Source organism: Ammospiza caudacuta, chromosome 1 (assembly GCF_027887145.1).
Source record: "Ammospiza caudacuta isolate bAmmCau1 chromosome 1, bAmmCau1.pri, whole genome shotgun sequence".
NCBI lineage: Eukaryota > Metazoa > Chordata > Aves > Passeriformes > Passerellidae > Ammospiza > Ammospiza caudacuta.
In genome coordinates, this window is record NC_080593.1 from 19,058,424 (window position 1) to 19,073,007 (window position 14,584).

Consider the following 14,584-nt stretch of genomic DNA (forward strand, 5'->3'; position numbering starts at 1 on the left):
GAACGGGCCCGCCGCCCCCGCGGAGCCGCCGCGCTCCGCCCGCTGCCCCGGGCCTGCCCCTCACCGGCCCGGGCGGGGGTTCCGGGGTTCCGGGGGTACCGGGGTACCGGGTACCGGGGGCGCATCCCCGGGGGCGAGCGGCGGAGCGGGAGCCGAGTCCGGCCGGAGCGGCGGCCGGAGGGGCAGCGCGGGGTCCGGGCTGGCAGCGAGGCCGTGGCGAAGCAGCTCCCTTTGAACTTTGGCCAATATTTAATGACTTGGGAGGCCGATAAGATGGGGAATAAAATATTCATGTTCTCAATAAAGACGGGGACCCGGAGTACTGGAAAGATGAAAAACTGTACGGCTCGCAGAAAGGGTGCAGAAAACAGCCATCTTGAATATTTTAATCTCTGGCAAGTGTTTCTTTGGAACAAAATGGATGTTGGAGGGAAACAGCATAGTTAACATTACTGTAGCCTTCCATTCCTAACACCATTCCTCTCGCAGAATTCAGCTGGCACGGAACAGGGAGACTGGAAGGAACGCCACAGCCTTTCATCTACCTATAATGGCAATAAATAATCATAATCTGAATACTGTGGTCTGGAAATTTAGTACCTCTCTAAGTGATGGTGCTTTTTTTACCCACGATTTATATCGATTTGTTTTCATCGACATAAGTCACATGTAATGCTGCAAAAACACTCTCAGAGCTCATGCAACATAAAGAAACAATTGCTCTGTGTTCAGCCAGAACACATCGGTAAAGATTTTTTATTTTTTATGATATTGTACGTTGTTACCGTCGCCAAAATCAAAGGAGGTATTCCTACAAATTACCCTGGAAATTGAATCAAGGCCTGGGTTCAGAGTTTGTTGTGTATTCATGATATGAACCAATTATTTTAAGGATTCATTGTTTGGCCATAAAAATCACTCTAGGCTGAAATTAGGCTTAAGAAGTCCCCAGGATTTTTCCCACTTCAACTAAAATGGGTTAACAGCTGTCCTCATTTTTTCTTTCTTTTTCCCCCACCTCAAACTGATGGTGAAAACAAACACAACATGCTGATTTCAGATGCTTTTTGTTTTCATATAACAAATAGCTTTTCCATGGCTTTTTTTTTGGTGCTGGTTTTTTTTGTATTTTTTGGGATTTTTTTTCCCTAAGGATTGCAAGGCTGTTAATATGGTAGGCCTCCACAAATTTTAAATTTTTTGTTGGTTTTGGTTTTCTGGGTTTTTTTGGTTTTTTGTTTTTTCTTTACAGAGGAACAAGCGGCTGAAGTGGGGGGTGTGGTGAGAGCAGAGACAATAAGTCAGTGCTTCAGCTACACAGGCTCAGAGAGGCTCCTTCCCCGGGATTATTTATTTATTTATTTATTTATTTTCTCGTTGCTGTTTGCTTACTTTGGACCTACTCCTTCAAAGATAAGCACAGCAGAAACAACACACTTAAAAAAAACCCCAAAAAATCCCAAAGACAGATAAAAAAATATAATGCAGGGATGGCTGGAGACCATTGTCTGAAGATTTAAGAATGGGATTTTGAGACAGAACTGCTTGATTTTATCCTCTTACTGGTTTCTTTAAAGTCAATTTGGGGAGCAGTTCTACTCCTAATTTTTAAGAATAATGTTCCTGTTGAGAACTGTGCTGTTCTTATTCAAGTTTTTAATTTTTCAAGGAAATTCTGAGATACTGCATACGCGGTTCCTGTTTATTTCAGCATCTTGGTACAGCTTACTTTCTGTATCTGAACATTTTTGCTTTAATTTCTCAGTTCCATGCTCTCCCCCATGGATTGATACATAAATATATGTCTAGCACCTCTTTCCTACACATCCTGATGTTGGCACAGCATTTCTTGAGAACATTTGAATCAAAGACACTAAGACACCAAGCAGCTTCCTGGTTATTTTTGTATAATTGTAGCACACAGGAATCTCCAAAGAATAGCATTTGTGAAAAGCAGAGTGAGCAAAATTACTAAAATGCAAATTACAAGCTCCATCAAAGGCTAAAATTACAAACTTGTGCTTGTGAGAAAAAAATACATAGACTAGAAACAATAACCTAGAAAAACAGGCACTGCCTTTTTAATGGGTAAGTATTTTTCTGAAAATGAAAGTGACACTCAGCTCAAATTTTTAATATTATCTAAGAAACACAAAGATTACAACCAGATTGAGTAATACTGGGGATGGCTGTAGGGCCCAGAGAGGAAAGCTGTGTCACATTTGCTGAAAGCTTAAGGAACTGCATTTAAATGTCATGGAAATCCGATTTATGTGTGAAAGGTATGTAGGGTTCAGGGAGGAAACAGGGTGTGAAGAGGAGCCAAGGAGATATAACACTGTATTTTTTGTCCCACAGATATGAAGGACAGAGAAATTTTGTAGAAATAAATAGAAGAAATACATTTATTTCTAAATTATAAATCAATAAAATATAAATGACTTTAAAAATATTTTTATGATTAGTCAAAATATGTATTTTGCCACAAAGAAATGCATTCACAAGAAGAGAAAGGCCAGTATAATGTTTTTCCTGTAAAGAATATGACTTTGATTCAAGAACTTCATTTGCCCTAATGTACTTAAAGCATTGTTACATAAGATTGGCTTAGATTTTTTTTTTTTTTCTGTTAAGTATTATGTTCCTTTGTCATCACCATAGCTTTGTTGGCAAAACCTGAGAGCCAAATTGCACCTTCATAGTTAAACAAACAGGGAGATGAGGGAACACTTCTGTCTACACCTTCCAGAAGAGCAATGAGTATCTGGGAATTTCCAAATAACTGAGGCCAAGAGACGGGTGATTTTGTATTTTATTCTGACTGGTGATTTTATATTTTATTCTGATATTCTGGTTATTTTATTTTCTTGTTGTGTCATTGGCATATCAGGCTCTGCAATCAACTGTTAATTGCTTGCCAGAGTAGTGCCTATATTGATAAGGAATAATTGGTCTAACAAGATAAGAGTTGTTTGTAAATATTCTGCTTAAAATTTGGTGTTTCTAAATCCCCTGTACTGTTTAAAACATGATTGTAAAGCAGTGAAGTAAAATGGCAGGATTTGGGTGATAATTTTGATCTCCTTTTCACTTCACAGATTCCCTGCAAGCATTTCTGGTTGTGTAAGACAGATGTGCTCTTCAGATCACGTCTCTAAATATTTCCCCTTCCATGGTTCAATTGAAATAGGCAGTGATAAGTGGTTACTACTCAAAATTAACATCTTCAGTTTAACGTGAGGACATACTTTATCTGATTTTTTTTTCCTTGGGTGACATAAATATTCTGAAACTCAAAAATTAGCCTTGCAGATGCCCTCCATAATTTGCTGCTCCTCGGCAGAGTGAAAGTGGCTCAGAGAAGGTCTGTGCCATGGCACACACTCTGTGCTCAGCTCTCCTGGGCCTCAGGGGGCTGCCAGCCCTGGAGAGCTTCCAGTGTAAATGGGAGATAAAACTTGTCATTAGTGATGTCCAAAGTTTTCAGTTTACACAAATATTTGCAAAAATGTTTTGCTCGTTTTCCCTTAATATTTAGCGATGGGTTCTGGGTTTGACTGGGTCTAATTTAAAATGAAAAAAAGGATTTTCCTGTTTTACTTTCCTTTGGGCAGCACAGGTCTGGACAAACTGAAGGTGGAGTTTCCCCCCAGCTGGTGGGGCTGTGGCTGTCCTTGGCTTCTCTGGTGTGAGCAGTTCACTCCCAGCCTGGAACTTGTTCTGCTCTGTCATGTTGTCCAGATCTTGAAAAACAGGGATTTTCTGTATGCCCAACCTAACTATTCCCTTTTTTCAGTCCTAAAATCCAGCACTTGCTTTTACTGCTGTCACATACTTTTAAAATCTCAGATATGCTGGCTGGAAAGGTAATAATTAGGAGTTTATTGTGGAAGGAAGATAAGATTATCTGTAGTAAAGATTTATTATTAGAAAATGAATAGCCTCATTTTCAAGATTTAAGAGACTTGTACAAATTACCATTGCTGGATGGTTTTTTAGTTTCCAGTTCACATTAGTACCGAAAGAACAGTTTGGGGCCTATTACCCAGCTTTTGGAAAGTATTCTTGTGGTGGAAAATTTTGTAACGGATTTGGAAATGAGGACTCATCTGGCTAGTGGATGTTCATAAAAATCTTAATGACTTCAGCAGCCTGAGGCTGTTGGGGCTGGGCTGGGCTTGGCTGGAGACTGTGGGGCTTGCTGGAGGATCCTCTCCCTACATGTGTGGTGGTGATAAGGGAAGAGCTGAAAAAAGGCTTTGAAATCTTTGAGTATATCTGTGGCTGCACTGACACCATCTCTTTTTTAAAATGATTCTGTATTATAAATCACATTTTAAAAGATAATATCTCTAATGCATAGGACAGTTTGGAAACTTGTGCATAAAACTATTCAGGTTTTCCTACAAAGGCACTTTGCAGTTTTTTACATGCCATTTTATTGCTTTACTTTGCAGCTTTATGTAAAGAATATATTCCTCTGAATGGAAAGTGTTTTCAATTTAGTTTGTGTTGCTTTGGAGGGCTTTTTAAGCTAAAATCACAATGTATTTGACTTAAATGGTGACACTGTTATATATGGAAAAGCTGCTTTCCAACATTTCCAGAGGCTTTTACATACTTCAGTAATTTTACTGTTGCTCAGACATCTGTGTGCTTTCAACTCAAAGGCAATGCTGTTGATCTTAGGGGTAACTTGGCATTGGTGTTAATATGCAAGGGAGAAATTTGCTTTATGGTCAGTTTGGCAGCTGGCTTGAAAAGTGGAATGATACAAACCCAGTATTCGTTCATTAAAAAGAAAAATAACACCTTCACATTCACTTCTAGGCTGGTCTGTGTGTACTGAGCCCATGACACAGATGGGTTAATTGATGTTATTGACACTTGGGGGTTGTCTCTGAAATCCAAGCTAAACTTTCACTGAGCATATTTAAATCTGTTTCTCTGTAAGGAAATGTAGGGGATGTTGTCTTGTTCCCACAGGGCTGAATGGGATGGCCCTCAAGGTGAAGAATACTGTGGTGCTGCTGCTAAGAGAAAAAAAACAAGGTGTATTTTAGGAAAAACTCAGCAGATGGTCATTCTCCCCAGGAAAAATTCTCCTGTCTCTCAGCCATGGGGCTGCAGCATCCTGCAACTCTCTGCTGCCCTGCCAGCCTCGGGGACATTCCTCTGGCAGCAAACTAAATTCCAATCCCAGCTGAGTACCAGCTCGGGGTGTCCTGGAACTGCAAGGTGAGTGGCTGCAGCACAATGGCATCACTGAGGCCACCAAAGTAGGACATTTTTAGTTACTCCTACCTTCTGGGAGGTACAGGGCTGAGGAACACCACCAAATAAGATGTTTTTCTGTAACTGCTACTGATTATGTATTAAATCTCTCTCTGTCTCTGACTTTGCTAAGATTCCTCTTGGCAGACAAGCAGGCTTGCCTGTGACATTGCTAACCTGCAGAGGAGCTACAGACTTTTGCATCAACATGGTCCACTTATTACAGTGGTCACTGTCATCTCTAAGAGATTTTCCCCCAAATTTGGTGTTTGGGAGACTCTGCTGGTTTAGTTAGTGATTCAAATTGTTCTTCTCAGCCTTTCTGGACTGGGGATTTAGGTGTTGTCTGCAGGAGGCAGCTGGGAATGTGGAGGCTGCTGTGGTCCTCAAGGGGACCCCAGAGCATTTGCTGAAGCTCCAGCCCCACCAGATTAGGCAGTCACAGCTTTCAGAGGCAGGAGCTGTCCTGTCCTGGCCCTCAATGCCCTTCTTTGAGGAGCACAAAGAGAAAAGAAACAAACTTGTCTACTTTTGTGGTGCTGGTACAGTTGGCAATAGCTTCAGAATGTTGACATGTGGGCATACAGAAACAAATCATCCTCTCCTCTCCTCTCCTCTCCTCTCCTCTCCTCTCCTCTCCTCTCCTCTCCTCTCCTCTCCTCTCCTCTCCTCTCCTCTCCTCTCCTCTCCTCTCCTCTCCTCTCCTCTCCTCTCCTCTCCTCTCCTCTCCTCTCCTCTCCTCTCCTCTCCTCTCCTCTCCTCTCCTCTCCTCTCCTCTCCTCTCCTCTCCTCTCCTCTCCTCTCCTCTTCTCTCCTCTCCAATTCAGTCTCCTTCCTCTGCTCTGTTTGGAGCAGTTTTTCTGGTGTAGGTCAGGAGCTGCAAGCTTCCATCCATCCATCCATCCATCCATCCATCCATCCATCCATCCATCCATCCATCCATCCATCCCTGCTGCTCTCAGCTGCCCACACTCCTGGCTTGGCTCCTCTGGAGCAGCAGTTCCTGTCAGGCAGCAACACGAGCACTGTCTGCACAAGATAAATTTTCTCACTCGTGTTTTCTCTCCTTCTCTCTCCATTTTCCCTTGGTCTTTCCGCTGGATTTTTTTTCTTCTGAAAAAGAAGAAAGCGACCCTTTGGTCGCTTTCCCATCTCCCCCTGCCCCTTTTTCCTTTCTTTCTTTCATTTTTTCTCATTTCTTGCATTCTCCCTTCACTTCTTTTTCTCTCTATTATCTTTCCTGTCCTCCTCTGCATTCTTTCAATCCCAGCAGGGCTCACGCATACAAATTGCCCCCTCCCGGCCGGAGCGATCGAAGCTCTTTGTGGCTCCCGCTATCTCTATGGTAACTATCAGGGGGGTCTGCGCTGCTGTACACCCACAGCACGGGCCCACGTCCCCTTGCACTGCTGCTCTTGCGAGTGCTGTGTGCTGGCCACAAGGGCCTGACTGCTCATTTACTACTAATTCTTATTTAAAAAAAAAAAATTGGTACCCCCGAAGTGGTTAAACGGGGGAAACAGAGCGCACGCTTGAGCACAAATTGTTGTTGGGTTCTCAGGGGTTTGGGTTATGGTTTCTGGTTTCAGAGTTGCTTTGCTTGGTGGATCTGTTGTTTTCTAATTGTTGTGGAAGTGTCACATTGACTGCTTAGTGGACTCTGGAAATGATGGTTATGCTGCAAAAATGAGAATCTCCGTTGCATGGAGGCCAATGGTGCTGCAGTGGTGATGGCTGAAACTGCCAGTGCAGACTGAGAGAATATTTACAAGGGTTTGCATGTTATGAATGTTGTGAGATCTTCCTTTTCCCCATGCCAACCAGCTTATCACATACACCCAGTTCCTGGGATTTGTGCAAGCATGGAGCAACCATAGGGTTTGATGGAAGGAATGACTGAAGAACCTATGGTGTGACAGAAGAAATGGACAGGGCTCCTTTTGGTTCTCAGATTTTCCTCAAACAGCCAGGATGCCAGTGGAGAACTAGGGAGACAATGAAACTTAAGGCCTTGGTAATCATTACTTTTGCAGTACATCCAATATTAAAAATACAATTCCTGTCATGACTGTACTCCACATATTGTTCTGTTAAATTCTTCAAAATCACTGTGATTTTTGTGCCCCCTCCAAATGTGTATATATTTGTGTCCAAAATTTTTTTTCAATTTGTCATACATGTTAACTCTATTATCTTTATAGGCAACAATATATAAAATCTATTACTTTTTTTTCCCCCCAAGATTTTCCTGGCTTTTTCAAATAAATAGTTTCATATCTTATCTAGCTCTACGAAAATTTTAAAATAAAGTCAACTAGCCTTATTATATCCTGACATTACATATTGCTGCATCACTTTAGGATGTGCAAAGTCAATCAGTTAACTAGGTCTTACCAGCCCTTGAATATTCACTACATGAAAATTCACTAAAAACCCAACACCATCCTGTTTGAAACTCTTCAGCCCTCAAGCAATTAGCCAGCAGTGTTGATTCTGAAAGCAGGACCCTGCTCTAATCTTTGAAAGGAATAAACTTCAGAATACAATTATTAGATTTTTTCAACCGGCTTCATAATCCATATTCATAACTTTATTAATCGTTTAGTTCACTTAAAAGTGTATTGATGGAGAGTTTAACATCTACTTGTTTGTGTATAAATCAACATCTATAAAGTGCCTTTTTGGGTGAAATGCAGCCAGCGGTGACAGGGTTAACACTGTGGGCATTTAAGTGGTCATAATTAACAGTCCATTAAGATGAATGGAGTAAGTCCGCACTTAGTAATGCTGTTGTTTAATTCTGCCTGTTTACAGACTCAGGAGGACAACAGCAAGGGGCTTGAGACTGCCCAGGGTTTGCAGTAGGAAAGCCAGGAATCACATTTTAAAATAAATTATAACTAGATTGAAAAAAATCATTTGGGGAGCACATTTCCTGGTTTGGGGGATTTCTGTAGTCCCAGCTCACTTTCTCAAGTAAGTGGGTTGATACTAACTAGGATTTTGCTTTCCACTGAACAAGTCCACCAAAACAAAGCCCTTACTATGCTTAATCCCCTACCAATTATTTATTTAAGCAATGGATTTTGTTATTAATAGGGATGCAGAAGGAACTCGGCTGTTCTAACCTGTAAATGTTCTTCTGGCTCTGATGGGTGGCTGCTCTTCTGCAGTGTTTGACACTTGATATAAAACCTCACTATAAATGTTGTCAATCTTGAGCATTAAAAATATGAAATAGAACATAAACCAAACATGCCAGCCTAGAAAGTCTCTACTATGTAAAAACCCCTTGGCCTTATTTGCCTTCCAAATCCTCGAGTTTTTACAATAAGATTTTTCAACTTATTCTCTAGTGAAGTTGAAAATTAGTTTTGTTTAAAGGAAGCTGAATTTTTCATGTAATCTCTTAATTCCAAGATGTGAAGCTTTAAAAAAAATTAAAAAAAAACATCACAAGACCATGCTGAACCAAGGCTTGCAATAGAATCCTGACTTTGCTGCTGAAGAATTCAGCTTTTGCTGCCAGTCTGGAGTCAGAGCCCTTGAGAGAGCTGGGCTGGGCCCAGGTGGAGAATTCACCATTTGAACAAGAACCATTTTAGCCAAAAAGCAGGAGTGAAACTGCTAGAGAAGCCTGTCATTTCAAAGTAATACACAGTTCTTTTTATAAGGTCTCCATTTTATTGGTACAATTTTTTCCTTGTAAAGGATTGTGAGTGTAATTAATTATGGGCAATAAATTGTATTTCATAGCTCCTGTATGTCTGGCTGTATGACAGCACCCAGAAATGTGGTTGTTAAACATAGAGCAATAGAGTAAGCAGTCATTTTCTCTAGATTTTTGTTGGGGTTTTTTGGGTATCAGGGTGTCTAAAAACAGTATGATAAAAATTAAAAATTAACAATCCCATGAAATATTTTAAATACTAATGTCAACATAAATTACTGATACATTTTTCCTGACACAGTTTTGATTTTAAGGGCAGGGATGCTGCTAAAAGATAACCTTAAAATACAATTGTATAATTACATTACCCATTCTTGTTAGTAATAACATATTAATGAATGAATACAGTTTTGCTTTTGTCTACAGTTTGGATTTCTTGTGCTTCTAAATGTGACTTTGAAATTTAAAATTACAATGTTCTTTAAAAAATTAATTTTGATGTTTTGATGACAACTCTCAATGTTAATTTTAGCAAGAATGCGTTTGGTTAAATTAAAATTAGGCCATAGTACCTTAAACTTATTCAAGAGGAAAATGTACCTGAATGAGACAGAGTGATTCCAGGCAATCCTTTAAAGAAAATCTCCTTTTATCAGGTTTTCCTGGGAAATCATGTTTATTGAAATGTAAATTGAATTGTTTTAAAATCAATTATTCAAAATTAATGTAGCAACTTGAATTCTGCACATCTCTGATTGATAGAAATTGTTAATATTTCAAAAACAACGAAACTGAAAAAAATAGTCTGAATTAACAAGAAACAGTACTTCATGCAGTATGCCCCATAAAACTGATTGTTATTTTTCAAAATTTAATAGGTTTTTCATTGATTAAAAATAGAATCCAAAACAGAGGAGAAAGACACATTTGAAATATAGTAGAATTCTTATTAATTAAGCAGGAATTAAAACAGGTTACAGTGATATATAATCCATTGTAAAGAGGAATCTTGGTCAGCAGCTTGAAGGAAATATGAATGCTTCTCTCTTTTAAAAAATGCACATTTTGCCTCCTCTTTTACCTGATACTCCATTCTTTTGTGATTCTTGATCTATGTTCCTCCCTTAATTCAGCTTTAATTGCAATCACTGACAATTTCAGCAACAAGCTCTGTATATTTGTTCCTTCTGATTTGTGCAGTAACTAGCCACCAATCCTTTGCTTTCCCCAGAACATGAGCCATTGGTTTCCACGGATTAGGAGTGGACTGGCTGCAGGAAGTTCAGTAAATGCTCTTCCCTGGAAGTCAAACCATACTGTTTCTTTGTTCCAGCTGTAAAGAACCTGCCTGTAAATGATGATGTCAAAATGTCAGAGAGGAGAGTCTCACTGATGCAGAAAGAAACTGCAGAAAAAACTGGCATCAGTTCTAGGGAATTTTGGAATGGGTTCAAAAAGTGAATATTTATGAGAGTGGCACAATATATTTATTCTGGATAGAGAATCTGCAGGTTTCCTTGTTTTGTTTGTTTGGATTTTGTTTGGTTGGTTTTGGTTTTGTTAACTTATGTTTGCTAACATCCCTCTATATGATTGTCTTACTTCTAGCCCTGCACAACTTCTTCAAATGAGAGGAAGAAGGAGAATTTGTGACCTTAACCCTTATGCAGAACTGCAATTGATTTAAACTGGAGTCTTGGATTTTGAGTTGTGGATCTTGATTTATATTGAGATTGTGGTGATATTTTTGATTGATGTGGATTTTGTGTATCCTGCACATTTTACACAAGCTGCTGTGTATGTGGTCAGACTTCACACACACACAGAATATTCTGAATTGGGAAGGACCCACAAGGATCCTGATTCCAAGGGTTAAGGGAATGTGTAAGTTACCTACACAGACTGACAGGATGGTGTCTGACTCAGACTTCTGGTCTATCAGAGTGTGGTGCAGGTTTGCCTAAAACACACAGGGTATTCTTTGCAAAATAAAGACAACTGTCTAAAAATCAAACAGTTGTGAGGATGAGCAGTTTAAGAAAGAAAAGTGCTGGGATGCAGCAGTGTTTGCAGAGAGTAGGTGGTGTCTCCAGCGTGGGTAATGAGTGACAAGCGAGCTCCAATCCCCAGTGCTTGGATGGGGTCTGGGAGGTCTCACCCTGCTTGTTGTTGCAGGGGCGGTGCTCTGGCCTCAGTCAGACTCTCTCTGGCATCCGTGCTCCCTCCCTGGGGTCTCCTACCAGCAGCAGGAGATGAGGGTAAGTGGCACCAAAATCCTTGTTTTAACGAATTACATAGTGATTTTTTAAAAATACTTAGAATAATATCTAATATCACTTTGAAGGCACTAGACATCACAGGTTTTTAGGTTTTTTTTAATGTCAGAAATGAAATTTCCAACAGTTCACTTTACTGGCTGCTATGTAGGAAAGCTTTCCTGAAAGTTTGTTTAAGGCACTGAGATAATTCTAATGCACAAATGGGCTTTGTTGTAGGAATAAACAAATTACTTGCTTTCAAAATCAAGAAACCAATCTGGGTTCACAGGATGGATTTTGATTTTACTGGACATCAGTTCACACCTTCCAGGCTGACTTAGGAAGGATTTAAGCTCCCATTTTAAGTAAATGAGTTATTATTTCTACAAAGGACAACCTATAGCTCCCCCAGCACCTGCTGCCTGTCTCTGGGACATACCAGTACATCATGCACTTGGACACCTCAGATTTTGTAGGGTGAATTCCTTTGTCCAGGGCTAGGGCTAAGTATAGATGCTACAGCTGCCAAGGCTGTCTGTGATTCCAGTTGCTCTTCAAGGCACTGGGCTGTTTCTGTGACCTTATTCAGTGAATATGGATCACTCATTTCCCAAAAAAAAATTATAGCACTCACCAGAAATGGAGGCAAGACATGAGGTTTTTTTTTGTTAATATTTACAATTCACTGCAGATGTTTTTAAATGGGTAATTATTCTCCCAAAGGTTTTTAAAACCTTTTAAAATCTTGCCTGTTCTATTCATTGAATAAAGAGAGGAAGAAAATCAATGATTGGTCTCTGGTGAGCAGGAGCTTAATTTTAACTGGTATTTCCTCATTTACATACCCAAGGTACGAGTCATAAGAAATTCTGCTTTGGAACTAGAGAAAGGCACATTGCTGGGGAAACTTTGCCAGTTTGGAGAAGCCTGCCTTTAAACTCAAGCCAGACAGTCTTTCTTGCAAAAACTTACTTCTCTTTCTTGGTAGAAATACTGATTTTAAAAGAAAAACATGAATAATGATTTTTTGTCTTGTTGAGAAAAAGTGGGTGACTTTCATCTTACAATTTTCCTACATTTGTTCTGAGCAGAGGAGAGAGTTTTTAAATTTGTGGCATATCTAGTTTGTGTAAGCTTTGGATCTGTGGACTGCAACCACATGTGAGAGAAAGACCTCTTGAAATGCATGGCAACTGCAAAGGCTTTACCTACTCTGTGAGATTTACTGATGGAGTACTTGGATCTTTTCCAAAAACTCTTGCTATGGAAAGTTTTGAGGAATTGATGCCATACTATTTCCTAGCTGTATGATTTGGCATGGGATTCTCTGCTGGCAGCACCGTGGGACTGGTCCCACCTTGAAATGCTGTGATCCCTGTTAGGCCTGGATGTTTGAAAACTGTTTGTCTTTTCTGGCAGATGCTGGAGGAAGATCAGAGCTGCAATTAACCTATTTACAGCAAAAGCTTGCACATGACTTAAAAAAAAAAACCCTTACCATTAAACCAAAAAAGATTTAAAAGTTATAGAACAAATGACTGAACAGAGCAAATCTGGGTTTAATTAACTGTAAAATTGGTTGCAAATGTTTTCAAAAGCTTATGGGCTGGGAAGTTGCTATTTTGGAAGCTGTGGGCAAGTGGCACAGCTCCCCAGGGAGTGTGTGGGTGGTGGGAACGCCGGGCTGGTGGAGCCAGGTGCCCCCAGGGAATGGGAAAGCCTCTCCCAGGAAGCAGCTGAGCCTGGGCTGGCTTGCACAGGGTCCAGCCTGAGATGGGGAGTGAGGTTTGGGTCCTACTGCTGTTTCTGCTGCCGAGACAACTCAAATCATTGGGAGTTTCCTTGCTCAGAAGCACTCCTTGCTCAGCTGCCTTGGGGCCCAAAGCAGCATTACTGACCTTGGTGTGGATTATCACTGGACAAAGTGCAGTTGGTCACCAACCCCTTGGGACTGTCCCAAATGGGGAATCAGCTCCTTCCTGAGGTGCCCAGTGCACGGGGAGGCCATGAAAAAGCAGGGAAGGGTGAGGGGTTTAAGCGCAGCTTGTGCTGTCAAAAGTTACAATGCAAATGTTTGGCGAAACATTTTTCAAGGGGCTGGAACAGGGGCTAATGATAAGAATTGAACATTTTGTTATTGTGACTGAAAGGGGGGACATAGCGGAGGAAAAAGTATTTCCAGAGCAGTCAGTATTTCAGATTGTATCTGTTTGCTGCAGATAAACATCCAAAACTCTGAGCCAAACCTTAGTGCCTAAATGGCAGAGATTGGCATAGAAGGAATCAAAATGCAGAGTGTATTTGTCACTTTAGGTTGCAAATCTAACTTCTGATCCTTTCCAAAGTATCAGTGGCCATTATAAAAACTGGTTTTGTGGCAGAAGCCTTGCAAACTGAAGAGTTTCTTGGGGGGTGATGGGAATTGAATGTCAAAAAAATTTTGTGTTTACTGAGAAGCACTATTAAGAACTATTTAATTTTCCTAAAAATCTCAGCCTTTATCTAGAAAAGAGTAAACTCTGAAAAAGCCCCAACAAATCCCCTCAAAAATAAAAAAAATCAAACTTTGAAAAATGTCTTAATAACGAAGCTGAGCAAATAATTTAAATAATAATTTATTCATTGTATGTAAATAATGTAATAGATTGCCAAAGTAATAATTTATTCAAATTCTTTAACTAATATATCCCTGTTTTAATTATTACCTGATGGATTAAAGCATCTGATACTTGTCTGGAGTAGCTCTGGGTCAGAGTTGCAGTAGCAATAATGGGCTCTGTTCCAGTTCTGTGGTCAGATCAGCACAGAGCCTTTCCATGGGAGATTTTTACATGTGTGTGTTTAAAATTTCCCTCACATGTAGATGTTTGTACCCTGCATGGTTGTGAAAGCAACTGTCCCAGTTTGTTTGCTGTTTCAGTCAGCTTTTCCTGTCAGCTCTGATCAAGGCTTTTCTCCCTTCATTTCATCTCACTGAGGTTCTGTGATCCTGACCTGGCAGTGCTGAGGCTGCTGAAGCTCTTTTGCTTGTCCTTAGTCCGTGTTGGGAACTCACCTCTTGCACTCATTATGGTCTTTAAGCAGGTGCCATTTTTGGAGATGACCCTGTATCCCCTCAAAATCCCCAGTGTGTGCTGAGCACCCCAGCTCAGTGTGCAAACTGGGGGCAGTGCTGCTGTCCAGGCTCTGCTGCTGCTCGTGGCTCTGCTCTCTGTCCCTGGGGCAGGGATGAGACCCCAACAGACACAGCCTGTGGGAACCTCATGGTGTCACCGTTTTTCACAGCCCTCTGGAGAGGGAGCAAAGTCATTTTTGTTTTACAAGTGCCAGCAGAGCCACTGCAGCCCAAATCCTTGAAAATATTTAAACAACTGCTGTCTGT